The sequence below is a fragment of the Plectrocnemia conspersa genome, unplaced genomic scaffold (assembly GCF_051122295.1).
Source record: "Plectrocnemia conspersa isolate PC_06_02 unplaced genomic scaffold, ASM5112229v1 ptg000010l, whole genome shotgun sequence".
Taxonomy (NCBI): Eukaryota; Metazoa; Arthropoda; class Insecta; order Trichoptera; family Polycentropodidae; genus Plectrocnemia; species Plectrocnemia conspersa.
This window is the reverse complement of record NW_028277174.1, coordinates 21,657,848-21,682,114: the sequence shown is the minus strand read 5'-3', so window position 1 is coordinate 21,682,114 and position 24,267 is coordinate 21,657,848. Positions and strand designations below refer to the sequence as shown.

The following is a 24,267-nucleotide window of genomic DNA, read 5'->3' as shown; positions in this document are numbered from 1 at the left end:
TACATACTTTCATAAAAAGGTAGGAGTTATTTGAATGGCAAAAAAATATATACAGTTTTCCAACGTGTCCAATCGGCCTACTACATTAATATTCAGATAAGATTAAACTGAATCGGCAGATTGTAAAAATATATGGGACCTTCCACAAAGCTTCGCCCTAAAATAAGCCAGTCGGCGAACTTAAATCTCATTTTTCAATAATCCAAACAGGTTTTATTTTTTATTCATCTTAATCAAAATATGGCAAATGTAAAGTAGCAACAACTTTTATTGACGACTTTTTCTTCGATACGAATATAAATCAAATATGTATAAATTAATAAAAATAAATCATATATAAGAGCAATCCGTAATGGTCTTTCAATTATCTGCGTTATTTGGGGAACAAGCAGGTGGAGGCATCCCCCCCTGCCAGAAAAATGCATGTCATTTAATGAAATACTGTGAATTCTAATGAAATCGAAATATTCATAAAAATTACCAATGACTGGCCAACTTTTGCCCCCCCCCTTCTCCCCCGGAAAAGCTTAAATGACGTCCCTGATTCTAAATTATAAATTCTCGGATTATCTCTCAAAGCAAATCTAAAAAGACTCGAATCTATCCCGAAAATATTTTTTGAAAAATTTCATTTCAGTGAAATTATATCGAAATATATTTTCACCGGCAGATATATATATTTTACTAGTGAATATATAATCTATATAGTAGGTGCTAGTAAATGTATATGAGATCAACTTTTCCATACAAAGTTGATCTCATATACATATTTACATACTTATCAATATTTATTTACAAGAACCAGAGATTCCGGATTAAAAAGACATAACAATATCGCTGAGTCACCTTGTTATTAAACTTGCTAATTTTTGGGAGAAAAGTTACTGTTATAATATTCACGAAATCATTTGCACCCAATCATCCGTATAAATGACTGTGTGGTCCATTCGACAGGCAAACAACAACAAAACCTGACCCAATTGACTTTTTTATTATCAAAAACATATAGTCAACTTCATGAAAATAGAAGGAAGTAATGAAGCAAGTTCTTATGTACATGTTATACTAAAAATACAAAATCCGTTTTTTAATAACAAGATAATAGACTAGACAAGTTTCAATATAGAACTATCACGAGAAATAGCAATGATTTAGTTACTGCATAAATCAAAACGCCATTTATCAATCACTTCACTACTGTTAATAACCGTACTTTTATAGATGCGGTAGATCTGCCGCAGGAGCTCCGCCCTTGGTCATGTGGAGCCAGAAACACTGGTGCCACGATCCGAGGAACTGTAGCTCAGATGTTACATCACAAACAGACTGCCTTCCTAAGGACACTGCGCTACCCAGAGCTTCCCTTTCAGATCTAAGCTGCGCTCTTTAGGATCTTTTGTATAGAACAAAAAAAATACATACAATTACAGCTAAACGTTACTGTCAACAATTATCAACTTATTCGTTAGACCTTGCTTCCTCCGACTTTCACTTATTATAATGACCTAATAATTACAAAATGGTCTGAATATTGCGCCATAATATACATCCATAGTTCAGTAAGCTATCAGTGTACTACTATAGATGTTTTACCATAATAACGTATTAGGTTACAACATGATGTGGCACTCGCAGTCATATGGGAATTAAATAGCCGTGACGTATGGCGGTTCTTTATTGATTCCCGTTCACCCTATAGTCGACGGTGTATCGGTCTCCCGGTATCTGCATCTCAGAGAAATGCTTATTCGAGGCTCAGGTATCCCCGTGTCTCTTGACAATGCGCCAACTTGCGCATTTGAATAAGGTACGTGCAACACTGCACCGGCTCGAATTAAACAATGCAAAAACTAGTTTAACTTCCTCACACATACACAATGTTAATTTACTGCTAGCCAGAGGGGGGAATTGCGCGCAACGGGACACCATATTTAGACACGAGAAAAATAGGGGGAGAAAGAACCTTCGTCCATCCGAAGGTTCAAATGTCGCAGGTGTAAATATAATATCAGTTTTGCGTTTAAGTGATTTTTTATTTCGAAACGATACGAACAAACCTAACTGTGGCTGTCGACAATAGAACAAAGAAATTATTATGATCGTTTATAAAATGAAAGCAGCGCAGTTAAAATTTATTGTGTAGTTGAACGAACGCTATATGCAACGTCATAATTGCTCATTTGATCATCGTGATTGACGATTCAATGTAGTTTATACTGAAGTATACGGAAATTTATATATGTATTATAGTTTATTTAGGAAATATTTATATATATATATATATATATATATATATATATATATATATATATATATATATATATATATATATATATATATATATATATATATATATATATATATATATATATATATATATATATATATATATATATATATATATATATATATATATATATATATATATATATATATATATATATATATATGCCTATTTATGTAAAATTGCTCTTTCGTGAGTACTAAGTTATACTTATGTATGAGCATAGATTTCTTGACGTCGTATACGGATAACAAGGATATGAAAGCACAAAAAGGTTGACGACGGAAATTGTCATACCGTATAGTAGTTCTGTAACATGCGTAATGAAATATGTATTTATAGATTTATATGGATATGAATGGATATATTTATACATTCATAAACGCAATTTATCATTTCATGTATACTCTAATTTAATTCTAATTAATATTGAAATTTATTTATGAAGTTAAAATTAGATATTATAATCATTTAGGTTTCAGAATGTTAATTGTTTCTAAATTTACGTCTTTATCTAATTTATAACATTACGACCGTAACAATATTAGAAACTCGAAAGTCCCTGGACTCGAAACTTGGATTATTTTTAATATGAATTGTATATAAAAATTATTGATTAAATATAGAATTATTATTTTAGAAAAAATCTGGGTACAGTCAGTGGCATGCGGTCCATACATGCGGTAGATGCGGCGCATGCCTTGGGATTGTAAAACGTTTGTAAAAATTAAATATGTTTAACATTTACTCATTTTTTAATTTACGTAAATATGAAACGTAATCGCTCAAAAATCGGCTACAGACAACCATACCAAGGGAGCGGCTAAAGCCGACTGCAGCGCGGGGGGGCTGGCTGGCCAGCTCAATATGCGTGCGCCATGAATTGCTTATCGGGAATTGGATTGGTTGCGCATGCGATCTTTCAGGTGAATTTTTTTTTTAATAGTTGTTGTTTAGAAACAGCATTGCTAGTAAAGATGCAACTAAAATTCGCAAAATAAAAGTAGACAGCATTTAACAAAAACATTTCATTGGTCTGCTTTCGTCATATGTTTTTTCAATATACAACTACTCCTCACTTAACATCCTGCCTGTTAAACTGTAGCTATCCCTTCATAAGCCGACCACGTTTAAAAATAAAACAAAGCATAAACGTCAAGTTCACTTAATAATTCCAGTTGATTCGGATATTCCAGCCGGTTATGCCGGGAATGTTCTTTTTCAGTTTGAGTCTCGGGAATACCCTTTCTCAGTCAGTCTCATTCCTGCAGTTGGTCACTATTCACTACACAAAGCGTGTGTGCTTTATTGTAGAGATTCCAAACCGGTTTTCACGATTATTTTTAAATAAAGCGATAAGATTCTGCCTCATTGCCTTGACTCAGAAAAAATATTCTTTAATTATGAAAATGCAGTAAAGTATACATTATGAAAGTTCTGTAAGTGAAAGACGTTTCGGATGAATTATTGCAACTACAAAAATATTTTAAAATATTTAAATATACTCAACAGCGTACTGTAAATATCGAAAAATTATGTCAACCGCAAGCAAACGTGTTTTTAGCATTGCAAATAATTTTTGTATGAAAATTCGAAGTTTGAAACATCATGATACACTAAAATAAATAATAATATTCTACGCCAATAGAACTACTTAGGTTAATCCCCTAAAATGAGCATCATTTTATAAAATAATATGGACATCGTTGTTTTCTTAGTTCTAAGCCTACGGATTTAAAAAAAAAAAAAAATATATATTTTTGGTACACTCAGTATTTCAGTTCGTAATATCAGTAGTATTCAAGAACAGTTTTTGTCCTAATACCGGTATTACCGGTTGCAATCCCTACTCGCACATAATTTGTCCAACAATAATGCACAAACAATTCGTTTTGTGGAACAATGATCTTATTTATTGCTCATTTAAATTGTCCTCATAAAATAATAATAATGTATTTTATATTATACAATTTATCCATTATAATGTATTTTATACAATTTTTTTCACAATTTATAATTTATTTTATACATCTACGTATTTCATCTATGTATTTTATTATCTATTTCTGGTTATTTTTGCATTATATTTTTTTTTGCATAATTTTATACAAATATTTATATACGAAATATTTTTGGAAGTCCTAACTTTTTTGTACACCCTACTTTTTACTTTTTTGTACACTAACTTTTTTGTACACCCCCTTTTGTATACTAAATATTGGCGAAAATAGAGAATACGACTTCACTAAAAGGAAGCGCCAAGAATTGGAGAAAAGCTATCGATCTTGAGATGAAAATGAAGGAGTGAAAGAGTCAGTGAAAGCTTTGACAGGAAGCTATAATAACTAGGCAACAGAAAGGCCTCGTTCAAGAGAAATTATTGACAATATGGTTTGACAACCAGATGCAAAAGGGAATGCCAATAAGCTTTTTAATAATTCAAGCCAAGGATTTGAGATATCTTTGAGAATTAGAAAGCACGCGAAGGCGAAAAATCGACGGAAACATCTAGCATTCGGCAGCTACCAGCCTGAACAGATATTTAATGTGGATGAAAACCATTCCCGAAAGGTACCACATACACAAAGAAGCTAAAGCAATACCCGATTTGAAGGTTTTTAAAGACAGGATCACATTGTTGTTGGAAAATCTGTAGGAACAACAGAAAGTGATAAAGTTACCCTTATGGTATATGGAAAAAATGCCTAAAAAGCTTAGTAAATATTACTAACAAAAATACACCCAAAACCCCTACCCTCTACTAGTAGTCTACCCTCTACAGCTCCTAATAACCCTGCTGAAGTGACACTAATGATTTTAAAGGATTCGATGACTAAACTTATTTTTTTTACTATTATACATCTGATCCCTTTTCAGAATAAATAAAAAACGATTAAGCTTTTCGCTTATCGACCAATTTACTTTCAGTGCTTTACGATACGCACCACATACATAAATAAAATCAACCTGATAAATTACTCGTTTTTCATCTCTTGATATGACTATGCGACTCTTTAGTCAGATTAATTACAAGAATGCAACACGTAACAATACATAATATAAAACATCTGCTCACTGTGAGGTATACATACATGTATTATACATTTCTCGGAACACTGCGTAATTGTTAAATAGCAATGGAACAGATAAACTTTTTACATTCCTAATAAAACGTAGGTAATTAAAAGGAAATTCAATTAACGATCAAGAATTAAATATAGAAAACAATCACTACATTTTTCCAATCATTTGATAATAAAACGTTAATTACTTTGTTCTTATCAATGAAAAAATGTCTTCAAATCACTTCGATATTCACACATGTTCTCCCCAAACATGGTAGTATTATACTCATGTACTCCAATACCATTTGGATCAATAGTGCTTCTCCCGTTCGTAATCAAGATAAGACTTCGAGGCAGTTGCTTTTGATGGTCCATTTCCAGCGCTGAAATTGTACCGCGGCTATATTTTTTTACTTTATCTATATTAAATAACTCTGGAAATATAAATACATAAAGCACACATTTCAACCCACTCGAAAGTTACAAAAGGTCTTGAAGCATATGGACCGTCTGCAATAAAAATGGCAACGGAGTGTTTTAAAATCAAAGAACTTTTAAAATAGGACAAACACTCGTAAATTTATTTCTTAATATAAAATTAAAATTTAACACGAGCGTATCAAATGAGATTTGCTCACTCGGATCGTTAGTGAATTAGACATCAACCCTGTCAGCGGGGGTTAAATTAAAAAGGATAAAAGTTGAAATAAAAAGGGACGAAACGTATAAGATTTTCACCCCTCAATTTTACCCGCCAGAGTGCAAACAACTAATTATCCAATTATCCTCCTCGTGTTACTTGTGTCGGTATATTTTTTCCTCTTCTGCCACTTATTGGTTTTCCTCTTAACTTTTAAAGGTATAAATCATAGAGTTGTAACATAATAAATACAGCTTTTTGCTCGTTAACTGATACAATTGAATTATCAGGGACTTTGTGACATTAAAGAAATAATTTTAAATTAACTATATATTGAGAAAATATACTGGTGTAAAGTATCACAAATAATAGTTGCGATAATAAAGTATAGGAATGAAAAAAGTCTGACTTAAATCGAATATCGATCTCATTTAAACGACTAAAATCATATAATAATTTATCAATTAATTACCAAAATGGGACAAGAATGTGAAAAATATTAATTACTGATCAATTACGATTTTTAAATAAAGATATTTTATATACAATAGCAATTGTCAAATAGAGAGAGTAGTTGACGACGTAGAATTGTTTGAGATTTTGTGAAGAGACAACTCGGGAATTTGTACGGAAAAAAAATAAGTTTGAGTTTCGAGAACTACAACCACTAAATATATTTTTGAAGTAGTAGATGATTCATTAAATATCTAAAAATGTCAAAATGTTTTGAAAAAAATCAAACGGGAAATTTTGTTATCAAGATTAGTCTTGTTTGTGGGAGAAAAAACTATTCATCAGCTGAATAAGAAACCTAACCAGTGCATAGACACATCAATGAGATTTGGAAGGCATGGAAACAAGATGTATGGACTCCAGACGAATTGCGTTAAGAAAACAAGTCGGCGCATATCCGCATATTCCAAGAACTTTTGTAGCTTAGTCGCTTTTTCTGGATCATTTGATAACCGGAGATGAGAAATGCGTGTTATACTATAACAATCATCGTGTAAGACAGTGATTATCGAAAGTTTAAGTAGCAAAATATACCTCAAAGCCCATGTTTCTTATTAAAAAAATAAGTTGTATGTACGGTTGGATTGCAAAGAGACATTACAAAATTCTCAAACCAAGTTTTTGTTATTGATGGCTAGGTTTGAACTTCCCAGGAAGGTTTAATCCCATCTACCTTATTCTCCAGAGCAGCTTTAATTTATATTGATCGATGCAACACTTCCTAGACGGAATATTTTGTCTAATAATGACGATTTCTTTATTATGACGTTGATTATGAAAATGAATAATTGAACAAACTAGCAGTATTTTTGCTCACAATCAATCAACATCAACGGAAAACGAGCAAGTATTCTCAACGGCAGTAATATTCACTACGAAAATTAAAAATATAAAAAATCATCCCTAAGTGCCTTGATTTTTCTTATAACTTTTTTAAGAAAAAAATAAATTAGTACTCATTTTTCAATAATATAAAATTTTGTACATAAATTTTGTTTCGTTGTTTTCTTAAATAATTAATAAATAAAATAAAAAAATATGCCTCTATTTTTTTTTTAAATATACTGTTTTACACATTATGAAACTTATTATTTTGCTATGATTTTACCGATAAATATACGAAATTCTCAATTTTCAAGGATTTCCGGGATTTAACTAATTTTGTCTCGCTTCTCGGGATTTCAAGAAAACCGATAATTCAGAATCACTAATTAAGTGGATATGGTACATAATTCGTTCCGGAAACGTGATCGTAATCTAAAATATAAGCGATTCGAGGTAAATTTCTCCATAAGAAATAATAGAAACTAGGGAAATAAACTTACACTGGCCTTAAGAACATAAATTTCATCCATGTTCTACAAGTCACTAAGGGATCAAGTGACCCAATACATACTGCTCGTATTGCAAAACACTCACAAAGCAAGTTACTCGCAATCGAAACAAATGTGCAATCACCTCGATGAAAGCGCACTAAAGATCCAATTGCAAAAACGTACGTCAAGTTAAATTAAATGACAATGTTTTTTTTATTTTTTTTAAACATTTTTACAAATTCCCACCACTCAGTCAAACAGTCAATATGGAGTATTACTTAAGAATTTTATGCAGTTTGCGTGAGACGATCCAAAGAAAATAAGATTTTGTAGCACGATCGTGAATTTTTGGCCTAAAACGACACCGTCGTGATGCCGCAACCGCTGTTTTATCAAGTACAACACCCTGTGACTTCTTTCAGTTCAGAATAAATACAGCGTTTTGCGACCATTGAGAATATAAAAAACTAAAAGTGCGTTCTACAAACGCTTGAATAAGTGTATTTTATCTTTTAAAAACACAATAGCAATAGCTTATTAATAAAGAAATACTTTTAGATAAAAAATAAATTTGTCGTTATTTTTTATCACACCTAGTTTTCTGTAATTCTATGTTATCTTTTTGTGTAATTTGTTGTGATTTTTAAGTTAAATTCCCACTAGAGTCGTAGGTAAGTGTTTAAGCCTATATAATTGATTAGCATATAGATGTATAAAGCAACAGTTAATAATTTATAATATACATATTAATAAAAAAAAACATGTAGGAAATATCTATGTTCACAAGACTATAAAGCTTGCGTTTTATATCGGTGTGTATTACGTTTATTATAATGTATTCACAGGAAACGGTATGAATAGATATGTAGTTGGGCCTCCCTGAACGCGACTATATAATCATTGGGGGCAATATCCAATATATTAAGTCGGTATTGGCTGTTGGCAGCTGGTCCACGTTCCACGGGCTTTATACATGCTAATGCCCATCCTAGTAGGGTTTTAATTATTTCATTGTTATGTCCGGCAAAGGTCAGATTATTGCGAACTTTTTGCGGAATCCGCCCGACTTCCTTTGTGTGCCCGAACGACAAAAGGAAGAATTTAGACACTTACTAATAATATATGCGGCAGAATCGATAATGAGCAGGTGATTTGACTCGTTTACCCTTAATGTGTCGCTTCCTTCGCTCCGAGGATAATGAGATCCGTTTTGAATAATATTAGGCGCGAATAGGAAATGTTTACGCACTAACAAAATAAAAAAGGAAACACTGATGGGCTTAATTTAATACAATAGAAGGTTTCGAATATTTAAACAGAACATAAAGAAGAAGCACAAATGTCATTGGTTATGTTTTTGTATACACTGTGAGTTTTTTTGCTAAGATGATACGAATACATGCTTTATAAATATATAAATTTTCACACTGACTGACCTGACCTGACTTGTTATATATGTATGATTCTCTCGTGATGAATTTTATGTCGCAATATCACAAACGGAACACCTATTTTATATGTAAACGAAACGATGGTTAAAAGTCGAATGAGACAATGTAACTGTAAAAAAATGCTAGAGATTAAGTGGGCTCTGTGGGACGCGTGGTCTTTAGTTGCTTCTGCGACGACGCAAATGATCAAGGGCGGAGCCCCTGCGGCAGATCTACAGCATATACAGAAGTACAGTGACTAACGGTTGTGACGTCTCGATGGAAGTAAAGTGATTGCTTAATGGCGTTCTGATTTATGCGGTAAATAAATCACTACGTCGCTAATATTTATATTTTATAAATATTGTAACGGTAATTTTACTCCAAAAAATAAATCTATCTGGGTATGCAGTGATTCTCCAGAACTGAGAATTATCGATTTGTCATTTTTATCAAAAAATCATAATAACCCTAATAAGGTCATAGCTAACAAAACTAAAATTTTAGTATAGTTTTATTAGCATTAAAAATTCAATAAAAAATTGTCGGGATCACTTCTGATTAGTGGACATGCTAAACAATTATAATACATTTATTTGCTTAGGCCTTTTAAGAATATATTTTTTTCTTGTCAGCACTATTGAAACGATTGCATATCTACCTGAGTAGACATCTATTAAAAGGCTTAAAACGACTACCTGCATAATACTCGGACTGTTGCCAAATACAAAGCTCTGACTAAAAGGACCATGCCCAACAGATAGTTGAACCCACATTTTAAATAGTTATCGCTTTTCGAACCAGCGTTTAGACGAACTAAATATTTATCAGAAAATAACAAATATTCTGTTTCCTCCCAATTCGCTTCCGACTTGGATAAAACGACCCTTAGAAGCCCCAAAGTGTACCCGTTTTTCACTTTAATCTTTCGAACCGATCCAGCTGCATATTTCAAAACTGTATATTTAAAAAATATTTTTAAATATTGATGCGTTGTTATTAATATAATACAATATGTTGTATCTTAACAGATAGCATTTTATCTTATAGCAACTAAAAATAATGATTTAATCGCTATCCGCGCAATACAAACAGATAAAATGTTTTTCGGAGAAAGCGTTATTTTAATATAATTCGTTTTAATTTTTAGTGCGACTCGGATCCGATTTATGTATAATAAAAGCAGGCGGAGAGAAAAGCTTTAAAGTAATCTGGTTGTTGTGTCCAAAATTTCCGTGCACGAAGGGATGGCGAAGGTTTCTTCTTCGCGAATCATTGAGGTGAATTAGTGATTACTCTCACGGAGTTGTTTGCCTGCCCTGGCTCGACTCATCCCCAAAGGGCCGGACTAATAAAGATAGGGCAGAGGCTGCCAACCGGCGGCACGCGGCAAGATTACCGACGGCATTTTTTGTACATCTCCAGTATTGAATACTTAAAATATTAATAAATGATTTATCTGTTCTGTTGCTCTGACTTATTGTACAGTATTCACAAATCCTATAATATATTTATATAGTAAAGTGAGAGAATTATATTTATTTCTACTTATATAAAAATTAAAATTATATTTTGATCCAAAGCTCGAGAGAGGATGAACCGATTAAGATATAAAAGGTTCACAGACAAAGGAGCAGAGCTTGAAACCTTTAGTTATTAATGATGTTTAATGTATAATCGACATTAAAATAAATTACATTTATTATATACGGCAATATAGTTTTACTGATTAAAGTGTGCTAAGCTAATTAATATTAATTATAGTATAAAACTGAATAATTACATTGCATAACTTTTAATACAGCTCATTGTGAATAAACATTTTATATTACGTAGCACTTATTTAGATACAACTACGTAGTTAAAAGTAATGAATTAGTTTTGTTAGCAGGTTTCTAAGGTCGTAGAAAAAATATAATTATAAATGATCACAAAAATTTTAGTTCTGCTTTAAAAAATCAGTAGAAAAATTAGATTGTTGCAGTATGTTTTATCTTAAAATTACTTTTTAGTAACTGACACATTTCCTATCATATAATTTTTCCTCTTTATAGCTTCTATATTAATCAATTTTTTCAATGCAAAAATACATTAAATACATTTCTATATTTACTGTAAATAAACTAAAAATGATTGGAAAACGAATATAATATAGGTTTATACATACATTTAACTGAACTTTTATGTGTGAGGCAAATAAGTATATATTATTTATGATAAAAAATGTGTAAAACTACATAATTAACATATATATCTAAGTAAAATAAATTATAATTTACTTCGTTGTTCTTTTCCATAATTTTCAACTAAGAAGTCCTCATTTGAAACCCTCTAAATAGGAACAAAGTTCTGTCAAGGTAATTCCACGGAGTTTAAAATCATGACGATGATCAATAACTTAAGATATCAAGATTTTGTACTTCCTGTAAAAAAGCCAGAAAGATGGGGAATGGGGGTCAACTGTCTATTCATCCAGAAAGTCAATCATTCTAAAAAAGATTAATTACAAAAGATGATTTTTATTGCGCAGCCCTGATTTACACTACTGAAGATTAATTTGTTTAGGGTAATTAAAAGTGTTTGCCAATTAATCTCGGTCTATTCTTAAGCTAAAAATACAATATTCATTAATAAAATCGAGAGATAAAACCAGATATTTTGAGAGTTCATTGAAAAATGAAGATGATTTACAAAAATACTATTTTTTTATGTAAAGATATGTATAATAGCAATACTATAAGATAAATTAAAATTCTTGGAAAAAATCTAATAAGATATATGTATATTAAAGATGAAAATTCATGAAACACTTATCTGTTTTTTTTATCATTCTTACCACAGAACTGTAGTATTATTATTAATTTTAAAATTACGATATAATATGCGAATGTCTAAATATATTAAAAATATGTTCTTATGATTGATGAATTCTTTCCTTGGAATCTTTAACCTCGATGATACGCTTATATGCCATTTTTAATTTAATATATAAAAAGCTCTAGGCTTTAAAGTTTATAAAAATAAACCTTACTTTGCGAGATTTTTTCATATAAATCAGCTTATTCTTAAATATAATATATACACTGTCTTATAGTACTGCCAAAAAATACAATTGGCCAAGTATTCACAGAAAGATACTATTTCAAAATGAGTACGACAAGTTGATGCTTTGTCACTGATTTGGTCCAATATCATCTTCTATAAATAATTTAGACTTTATAGATTAAATATATAAATATGCAGTATGTTTTAACACGCTTAGTTCCTTTAGTTGTATTTATAAATCATATATATAAAATGCAAATCCTACTGCAAAACAAGCGTTAAATAATAAATCATACACAAGCTCAATACTCAATTTTTAAAATGAGAGAAGAGAAAAAATCAAGATTAAATTAAAAATTTAATCGAGTAAGGCTCGCTTGAATTAAATTATATCAGGGATTCTTACTGTGTGGATTTCCGGTTCGCTTTCGACGATTCAGTGTTGTATCTACATTTTTATAAATTATTGATATCTTATTAAGAATATTTTAAGAATATATCCATATTTAATAAATCGTATAATAAACTACTATGTGAATGTTATATGCATAATTTATATAGATGTTCGACTAACGTATGCATTTATATTATATATGACATCGTACATGCATTATATAATAGCACAAACGTTGTAGATAAAGTAGAGATATTTTACATTAAACAAACGAGAATGTTGCATGAACTGGTGAGTGGAAAATTCATTTTCAGAACACGTATAAAATGTTACATATATTGTGGTATTTTATAGTATAGATATATTATAATCAAATTGTTGAAACTAATTGTAGTTAATAATATAACACAATTACAATTTAAAAAAAATGTTGAAATCGATAGCTATTTTTAATTCGCAAAAAGATTTTTCTATAGAAAATGTGTCTAAAGGTCATCATTATATTTTACAAAAATGGTGCATATCATTCCTAGTTGCGATGAATTATTCATTATGAATACAAAAAAAATGTATATTATAGAGTTATGGGATACTTATATATCCAATATATGTTTACTTAAAAACTATATAACAAAATATTCGTAGACACGTAGATTTATTTTCATTATAGCCTACTTGCTTGAAAAATCAATATACCTCAAACATTCCCTTTTCCTTAAAATCTATGATTACTGAATACTGAATAATAGTTGCAAACTGTATATGCTTATATGTTTCATTTTAGATGCTGAAATGTATTTATTTACATGATAAGTCATATATAGAGAATGTAAGAAATAAATTATTATAAAATACAGTAAGCTCTCAATTATCCTGCTAATGCTGGTGAGAAATATCAAAGATAATTGAAATCACGGAAAATCGACCGAAACTATCAATTTTTATTTGGTTTTAAAATATGTATAATAATTTTACAATACGAATTAAAATTATTTTACTTATTAGGAAAATCTGTGATTCTCGCCTTTGCAGCCATATGCTTTTATTTGGATGAGAAGGAGCGGTATTTATTAACAATACTGCTGTCTATATCAATCCTTTACTATTTAAAAAAATGTACTTCAGCCTTTTAACCAGTCTTTAAAAATCACTTAATCCATCCCAGCTTCTTTTTGATTATAATAATTCACAGTCTCTAAAGTTAATGTTTATTTTTTTTAAGTTAAACTTAAAAAAATACAGTCACAATTAGATAATCAAGAATACACTGTAATGAATATTACTCCTAAATTAAATGTTTCATCTTCAAGCAAGATAAATAAATTGTGATACTCTAATAAAAAACAGAAAATCAAAAGCGAACAATTTAATGAGCAAAAAATATTAGGTAATTAAATATATTTTTATTATTTGTGAAGGTTTTAAAGGGCATGATGTCTACCGTAGTTTTAATAATATTTCAACAATAAACTTTTTCTAAAAATATTTATAAAATAAATGGCGACTAATTAATATTTTTTTAATCTTATCTCTGTTTAAAACAGTTTTATTGTACGATAGATAATAAAATAATAATAATCACTATACATACATATATCTACATAATTCTTGCGTACTTAGGCGGACGGATTTTTTTATATTTTCGTTATTTTATCATTGAATTAAGTGTAATATGCTTTAAAAAGCTTATAACACATTGATGAAAATTTATATCGGCTCAATAAGTTTAATATTATACATAATAATTTAATTATATAAATGGCTCTATATGAACTATACATTTTCAGGTTTTATTTCTGTTGCATGAATATTACTATTTTGTGCTAATTTTAGACAACAGTTTCTGCCTTTCAATTATACTAGGGGTGTCCAATCCGTGGCCTACATATCAATATTGTTAAAAAGTAAATTATTAATCTGTTTTCAAAATTCTTCATTATTTTTAGAATGGCTTCTATATTATCTTTTAATAAAACTGAGGAAATGAAAAGAAAATGTATACGACAATAGAGCAATACAACTTAATTTTTATATCGGAATAAAACTTTATTTACACTCTGAGAATTTTAAGAATATGCCTGTTTTATACGTTATTTTTTCCGTATGAAGCATACAAAAAATAAAATTAAAACATAAATTCCAGACAAGGATTTTTAAAAAATTGCTTCACTGATACCGAAAACACAGCTCAGTGTTCACATTAAGAATTATATATTATATATTTTGTGTAAAAATAAAGTTGTAATTGATCCATTGGTAATATGGGTTACACTGTATAAAATAAATATTAAATTATATATGCGACCCTTGACATTTTTTGTCGGTCAATTCGACCCAGAAGATACAAAAGGTTGTATATATGATACTAAATTATACGTCAGTAGATTAAAGCAATAATCGTTCATACATTTAAGTGTTTAAAATATAGTTATATTTATATTATGTTTGTCTTTATATATTGATAACAAAAATGCGTCAGCGCTTTTTAAGCTCTCGAGACGCAGTTTTAATTTGATCATAACGCCTTAGATGTGTTAACGATCAAAAATATATTTTTTCTTTTCAATTAAACAACAAAAAATCCTGCGCGACAAGGACAGCTTAGATGATTAATTGGCTCGGCCGTTTAAAGCTCGCCTCTCGCAAAGGGAGCAAAAAGGGAATATTAAACCTTACAATTAAGCCGAATTGTGCATACAGCCAATTAGGCAATGGAGGTGATGTTCCACAAAAATAAAATATAAAATACAAGAAAAAAAGAGAATGAAAACGGGGACCGCAAACGTTGGCCCCTTCCTGACAATAAAGGTAATAGATTGCGTGACCGGCCCTGTGACGCTAAGGGATGAGGCGTAGCACGTCAAGCCACCCTCAGTACCACCCTTCGCCACCCTCGCCGAATGTCCTCCTTAGTTTTCCCTCGGTCGTCTTCTCTTTATTCGCCTATTTTGTTTTGTTCATCCCTCACGTTGGTATGGCCAACCCTAACCTTTTCTCGCCGACAACTCATTCGGAACGCGAAAACGCCTCTCGAACCGATAACCTTGCCCCGTTTGACAACCAATGAACACCACATTCGAGCCAAAACGATGATAAAAAGGTACACCGATGAATATGGATCGCGTAATAAACGAGCAGATTTACGGCTGCCCACTTTTTATCATCCTAATCTATAGCCGCGTTAACTATTCTACCACTTCATCGGCCGTGTAATGTAAATAATATATTGATTTCTGCCCGCGAGAGCCTCCCACTCACAATCAGTAATGGATATAATAATGCGTCTATAATTTTGCTGTGTGTTGCGTGTGTAATATTGAAAGTTCGTTAATGTGAACATTGCGCGTTTAAATTATGAAAGGATTTAATCAGTGGCGTAACTATGTAGATGTATCCGGGCCTTCGAGCAAGCACGTAAACAAGCCCCCTAAATAACCCTCCTCCTTTTTTAATTTTAATATATGTGTAACATTTTATTTTAAAACTGTTATAAACAAAACTCTTTAAGTAATTAGACCGCGTAGCGAATTTTAATATTATTTTTATTTGTAAATCATTTACTTTACAAAACTGAAGAATAAATACTTTTTATTTCTATAAAATTGAAGAATTGCTATACTTTATATTTTTATATAAAAAAATAGTAAAGCAATAAAGCGCATACTTTAAGTGTCTAATTAATGCACTTATTTTAAAAAATAAACATATGTTTCATATCTCAAGGGCCGGAATAGCAAAATTAATAATCCAAAATCATGGATTATATTCCCCGCTATCTCAATGTGTTGATAGTTATATAATCTAAGAATACAGTTTTAATATTGAACATAGATTTTCACACACCTAATTCTTAGTTATAAAAAAATCAATAAAAAGGATACAGCATTAAATCACAACAAATTTTCATTTTATATTAATAAAGTTTCATTTTATATATCTACTGCCAAAAAAACTACAGTATGCTAAAAAAATATTACTAGAATAAATTGACGTTATTAATATTTATTTTCAAGAGATGAAATAGTAAATACAGATAATTAAGAAAACCCAGAGTTGCAAAACATTGAATTAGAAATATAATTTTTTGTGAAATTTAGGCAGATTAAAAGTATTTTTTATTTCACTACTTTGTTTAGTTGCTCAAGTGTCAATTTTTAATTAAACCAATGCTACAGATCATTGGTATAAGTATGTAACTAATACTAAATAAATTTTGATCGTGTCTGAAAGATCTTTAATAGTAATTATTATATAAATATAATTCCGATCGATCGTTTTCTTACATTTTTCTAATCTTACAGAAAAAATATATACTAATAAACATTAAAATAAATCGAGCTACTGTATCGTATATATGTAGTGACATCTGTGATTATAGTTTTTAATAAATAAAATCTATAAATCACTGATTTATAGATTTTGACTTCAGTCTGGTGTCCCACTACTTACTGAGTAGTTGTGAATTATGATTTCCTAATTGTATTAGTGTCTGTCATGTTGTAAAATAATATTCACAATATTAAAAAACCTTATTACAAATATCCTATAATATAAACCTTATATAAAATATATTGCTATTAAAAATGTGCAGAGAAGTAAAACATTTTATGATTTTATATCTGTAATTTTTATGCAATCGTTATTATTTTCATTATTAGATTAGTATGTTTAAAATAATAAAAGAGATAAATATATTGTATTTTTAAGCAATTTTCTAAAGTGACATTTTCGTATCACAACTGCTTCAAAAAAAAGAGATAAGGGACGACTCATCGATTATAATTTATTAATAATTATCTATAAAGCTTTAATCATACAGCAATTATATAAATATTTGTGGTGTTATATCAATATTGTACCGTTTCGTTTTACTGTTGCGATATTGCATATTAAATTGACGAAAACGAAAAAAATACTTTTTTTTTACTTTAGCTAGTTTTGAATTTAATTAGTAAATAAAAACATAATTTCCTAGCTTATTATATCATTTTATTTTACAATAATCTATTTTTGCTTTGATCATTTTTTTATATTATTAGAGAACATTTATTAACTTAAAATTATTATTTAAGACATTGTTCTGTCTACATATTGTTATACTTTTAGTTTAGTACAAGATAAGATTTTTGTATCTAATTATATATTATAAAATTAAACTAAATTTATTTTTCCCTGCCTCCTGCGTTTATATTCTAATTTTTTATATATTTTTTTCCTAATAAAATATTTAATCATCATACTTTTAACTAACAATATTTATTATTGTCATGCTAAGATTTATGGAGTACAATCATAAATATAATATTTTGTTATCAATAAGCAATAAAAATTGTATGCATATATGATATTTTTGTTAAAAAAATCATTACTGACACATTTATTTTTAATAATCACAGTTCTGAAAATATTAAAATTAAAATAAATTTCCTAATAATCCTTATAAATATGCTAGTTGCTTCCCTTAGGATTTGCTTGGTTTGATTAAGGCTTTGTAGATTTCGATGAAAGAGCAAATTTTCTATCGATGAGTTATCCCTTATCTCTTTACTATTTAGCGTGGCATATATGATATGCAAAAAAATATTATATTTAATTTAATTTATCGTACTGATGCCATTTAAAAATGTGAAAGTACAAACATATACTTCTTTTTTATTTCAAACAAACCAATCTCAAAATTACATATCTATATTATATTATTTTTTTCTAATTTGTATTACCATAAATCTCAAAAGGACTTGGACTAATATGTGTACACCATAACTGCTCGCGGCATTGTTAAATTATTTTTACGCAAAATGATTTAACAATGAAATTTACACAATCATGCACAAGATTTTTTTTTATAGAGCGCTTGGCTACACAGTTAAAAACCAGACGACCATCCAAGAGTCGGTGTTTTTATTCATTTGAAAACCGGACATATACTCAACACGGAATGTTCAGTCTAAAACCGGATACCTATCAACCCTGAGTGGGAGTTGGAGAAGTAAGGGAAGGGAGAAAAAGAGGGGAAGAACGTACCATGAAATTATGAGCGCTTAGTGCGAAACATCTGCCAGCAAACCTAGATATGTCAATTAGTTTAAAAATTCAGATTCTGATTTCTTCCACCTCTATTCACGTTAAAGTGAATACTTAATAAATATTACAACATCAAATATTTATTCATAATGTATATTTACAACATATATTTTAAACTTTGTGTATATAAAATATTGTAAAGTGTGTTTTATATATTTATTATTGCAATTTCAAAATTCATGTATTTAATAATTTTATGCAAAACACGCACTTTTCCCGCAAAACTTTCATAGTAACATAAATTCAAGTATAAAATGTAGAAGTGCCAAGTTACATAACGCCAGAGTTGCGAACACGTCGGCGTCTATATCTCAACTGCTGTTTTGCAACCATGAATTTTATTTAAGCGTCAGAGTTTTCAATTGACATACTGAATAGTTAATGAAAAGAAGAAGCACTGCTAAATTACAAAATATAATTAAATATTTAACACTGGATTTCACATGCTGCGACATACAATAATTAAAAAAGTAAATGTTGATATTGGAATATCGAGCTCGAGTGTATGTATAATCTTATTATATTATAACCTGACCCTAACATAATCTTGGTCACAGAAATTCCGTCGCCGACGTCCGGTCTTGAGCTACTTTCTACCATTGACCTGCTTATATAATATACAAAATTAACTGGAATGTTTCAGGTCGGATGAAAATTATTATTTATTGCGTAATTATATTTTTTAAATTCATGACTTACACACTGGTAATTTATACAATATAATAATACATTGTGCGAAGACTAAGAAGAGAGAAGTAGAAAAATGTTATTCATGAAATTTATATACATTTTAACCACATTGTTATTTTTTAAATAAATGTTTAATATAAAGTGTATTTAGTTAATCGAAAGTAGACTTGTCCGCGATAGAGTAAAATTAATAACGAAAGCTCGGCAGCGTTTGATCGATAAAAGTTCATCGCAATATGAGAGCGAGTTTGTTTTCACGCAAATGGCCGGCGACTCGTTTTCAGAGGAAAATTTCACACTGCATATTTATATATTACATAGTATGTATTATAAACGTCGACGCAGAAGAAAATATATTTCTTCGACACGGTCGAAAGACAATGAACGAGAGAGACGCAAAACTTCCAGGGGTAGTCGCAAAATCCAGACATGGGGATGATTGACCGAAGGGTTGACAAAATACGACATTCGCAGAGTTCAAAGCGGTTAATCTCAATTAAAACTCAACTCGCCATATTATCTGTAGATAATTAAATCAGTGTGCCTAACAAAATATTCAAACAGCTTAACGAATTTAATCGTCGAATATTTCAAAAGTTCGCGATGCAACATTTTTTTTCCAAGTCTTATTTTTTCAGTAAATAATCTGCTATTAATAAATAGTATAAATTATTAGTACTATAAAATATGAAATTAATGAAATCTATACAATACTAAAAACGTTTTTTTTAAATAAAAAGCTCAGAACAATATACGAATGCTTCAAGAGCTTTAAAAGCTCAAACAACTTATTTTGAATTATCTCATAGAAATTTCTGCCATTATTCTCTTATTTCGAAAATATTTTAGCTACAACAAAATGAATAACAAAATCAAGTATCCATAAACCAACAATGAAAATATGAAATGTATACATTTATTGGCTAATAATATCAAGATTCGTTGTGGTGTTGTTTTTATTTTTGTAATGCTATAAAATAATATGTATAAATGCCAGACATATTTATTTACACATGTGTGTGTATATTTTTATACTTTAGACGTACTTTTTTAAAAATATATAATGGCATATTGAATGCACTCGACAATTCCTCTAAAATATTAGTTTTCATGTCATTATCGGCCACTTTACTTTTAATTAGCAGGTCGCAATAATAGTCGCGGGTAATATTTATTTATACTTTGCTACTATTCTATTAAAGCTCGATGATTTAAATGCGCAGTTTTAATATTAAAATTCATATACACTACCATTTTTGGATACCTAATTTTTAATATTACAAAACAACTACTCATAGGCTGCATTAAATTTTCTTAGAAACTTTTCTATAGACAGAAAAAATTAGAGAATATCAGTATAAGTGAAATAGCTTTAGGATGGTTTGCTAATTACTTTTGAAAAAAATAAAGCAAAAATTATGCGTATTCCTAAGATAAAATAATATCTCACGGTGAATCACAAGTCTAAATTTGGACCATTGTTGTTAATATTATACTATATTAATCATATAATTAATAATATAAAAAAATGTAAAATATATATGTTTGCGAACGACACATTAATATATTGTATAAGTGATAATGTTAAAGAAGTTTTAGATAATTTAAATAATGAATTGAGTATAACAGAAATATGGCTAAAAATAATGTACTGAATTATAAAAATATATTCGATAATAATATAAAAATATTTATAGATTAGAAATAGTTAATAAAATAAAATATTTAGGAGTAATTGTAGATAAAAAAAATTGAGGAACATTGTAATATCACATTAAAAAAATATATAAGTATAAACACAAAAAAATAATTTACAATAGTATTATATTGCCCCATTTTAATTATTGTGCAACAATATTAGATATGTTTAATAAAATAGATAAAATTATGTTGCAAAATTACAAAATAGGGCCATGAAAATAGTCTTAAATAAAAATAGATTTACTAGTTGTAGAAGTATGATTGATAGATTGGAATGGTTAAATATTTTTTAAATATTGAAGATGAATGATTTAGTACTTATATATTAATTAGAAAATAATATGTTACCAGAGTATTTGAATTAGTATTTAATAAAGATGTACATAGATTTTAAAATAGAAATAAAGACAATTTAAGGATAGATAGATATAAGAAAACGAGTACGGCCAGGGGAATTATGTACGGATGTGTGAATTTGTATTATAATTTTCCTTGGACAAATAAAACTGTAGCGGGTTTCCTAAATGGAATAATGAAACACCTTTGTGCATAAAGAAATAAATTATAATATTAAGCCTTTTTTCACTTTCATATTATGTTTATATTATGTATTGTGAGTTGTTTAGTGTAAAAGTTAGCTATATTAGCTAAATAAATAAATAAAATAAAATAAAGTAATAAATAGAAACGCTTTGTCACTGGTTAAGAAAAGACTTCGTGGCAAAGCTGCTTGCAAAGTTGACATAGTAAGGGTGGAGCCCTGGCGGCGGGACCCCTGTGAGCTCGATAAAAGCGCTCGATGCGAAGTGAGCACAAGCCTTTCAATATTATTCTAATGGGTTTCTGGAGTGTTTTTAGGCCCAAATCATATGTTCGTCATTGAGAACGACTATCGCTTGTATAACCCATTTTGATTTGTTTCTGGCAGAAGGATTGGAAATTGAATTACAGCCGCAACAATATAATGCCGATATTTGCTTACAGCCTGAGTGACACATGTCAGCAGCTAAACATCTTTCGGCTGCGAGCTTTAGAGTGGCCTACAGTGTCGCGATCGCATCCCTTATTCTTGACTGATGTTGCCAGAACGTCAGCGCTTGAGAACGCTCCTCCTGCACGAGCCCTCCAGTTCTCAACGAGCTTGATACAAACAAAGATGTTTTTGGAGATAGCTATGAAGAGCTGAATTTATTTTAGGTGTGCACCATATCTGTTTTTTTATTAAATGTTAAACTGTAGATCAGATTTGTAATAAAAATATTTTACGACTCACATCTTTGATTTTTTTCTGTTTTTTGTCAATGTGCTGTATTTCTATCAATTGTTTCAAATAAATTAAATTTTTAAATTTTGCCCTAATCACCATTATCTACGTTTTTAAAATATTTTTATAGATAATTTAATTGCTCTACAAGAATAATCTTTTTTACATGAGATGTAATTTGTTCTTTACAGCAATTGCTCGAACAGAATCGAAAATATTTATTCTACTTTCATAATGTTTTAGGAATTATATGGCAGATTATTGTTTATATATTTAATTTTTTTTTATTTAATATTTTATTACATATAATGTTCGAAAAATACAAATAAAGATATTGTTTTTTTCTCAAGAAATATTCTCAAAAAAAAAAACACTACAGATCGATTATATTTATTACACCAGCACTAAAATTTGTGAAGCCTAAAAAGTGTTTCGGTTTTTCCTTTAATTATTCTTTATATATTTATATATTATACAACAAAACAATCGTTGAACTTATTTGCAATTAATGGCGTAATCTACGACACTAATGGATTGTAATCTAATTAATTTTACACGTGCAGCTATGTAGTTTGAAAGGCGATTAAAATATATTAGCACGTGAATTTGTAAATAATGTATAATAATACATTACAACAAATATAGACTGAAATTTTGCATAATAACTAATATTTGCCTGCCACATGAAAAGTAATCCGCATCACAATACAACCTATAAAAGCGTAGCTTAATTGAGGGTTGCATATTCTGTTCTTTTCGTGCAATTTCTGGATGTTTCGTTATGTATAACTACAGTTATGGCCTCATTAAATTTTGTGAAAATGGTACAAATGAAAACCTCACGAATCTCACAATTCTCACAGCTCTTCGGTGACCATTTACCGACAAAGGAGATCGTGACCGCTGTACTATTATTACACGCAAGAACTGTTATTCGTTGCGTACGACGGCTCTCATTGTTACACTTTTCTTATTTTTTTTAATACCGTTCATTCTTTGGAGAGTTTCACTCGTAAATACTATCAATTAACCAGAAGGTTGTTTACACCGCGTTAATTAAACATTAACAAATCTTTTTAGATGTCGACCACGCTAGGACGAATTACAGGTGTTTTCCGAGAGAGAAAAGAGAAAGTTCCATAGCAGTTTTAATTAACAACGTAACGTTTTTGATGGGATAATGTAATTTGGTAAATTTATTCTAAAGTATAATTACAAATTCCCATGAAAAGCCACAACCCTTTTAGTAACAATATATTAAAGTAAAAAAATAAATTCTACTATAAAATTGTATCTCATACAAATATAAAAATTTCATCTAATAAAAATTCCTTTACAACAGTAAGTATTAAGTTCAAATGCCATTTTCTCAGTGGTAATATTTATATCCATAGAAAAATCATCATAAGAAAACCCATAAATATGAAAAATAACACCGGTAATGTCAAAATAAAAAAATCATTTGTGAAAAAAATTGCCCTTTAATATATATTTCTGTATTTTCTCGACGTAGGTGTATTACTAGGCCATAAATGTAATCCACATAATTTCCCATACCGTGTCACTTGTTCTCGACGTGCCCTTTAAATACCACACATTCGCGAAGGGCTTCCTCTTTGCAAAGTGAAACATAAAATATGGTATTCCAGTGTCTAAATGTTTATAATAAATAAATCCGCTTTAAAATTGTATGATCACGCCCGCGTTTATTTATTCATAAAATAATCACATAAAACATAATAACACATCAATAGTTGTATGAGATACTTCAAAGCGTCCAACTATTTTCAATACATTTTATTTTTTCATGATTTCATTGTTATAACAGGGCGTTCTTCTGG

General features: G+C 29.5%; 1 long non-coding RNA gene across 1 annotated transcript; it reads right to left on the bottom strand.

Annotated features, from left to right (window-relative positions):
• Window positions 1–1,088: 1,088 nt before the first annotated feature.
• Window positions 1,089–1,807, bottom strand: LOC148230992 (uncharacterized). The gene is made up of 3 exons (XR_015810942.1): window positions 1,594–1,807; window positions 1,472–1,505; window positions 1,089–1,393 (listed from the first exon to the last, which is right to left on the bottom strand). It is a non-coding gene; the product is annotated as an uncharacterized LOC148230992 (long non-coding RNA).
• Window positions 1,808–24,267: the final 22,460 nt, after the last annotated feature.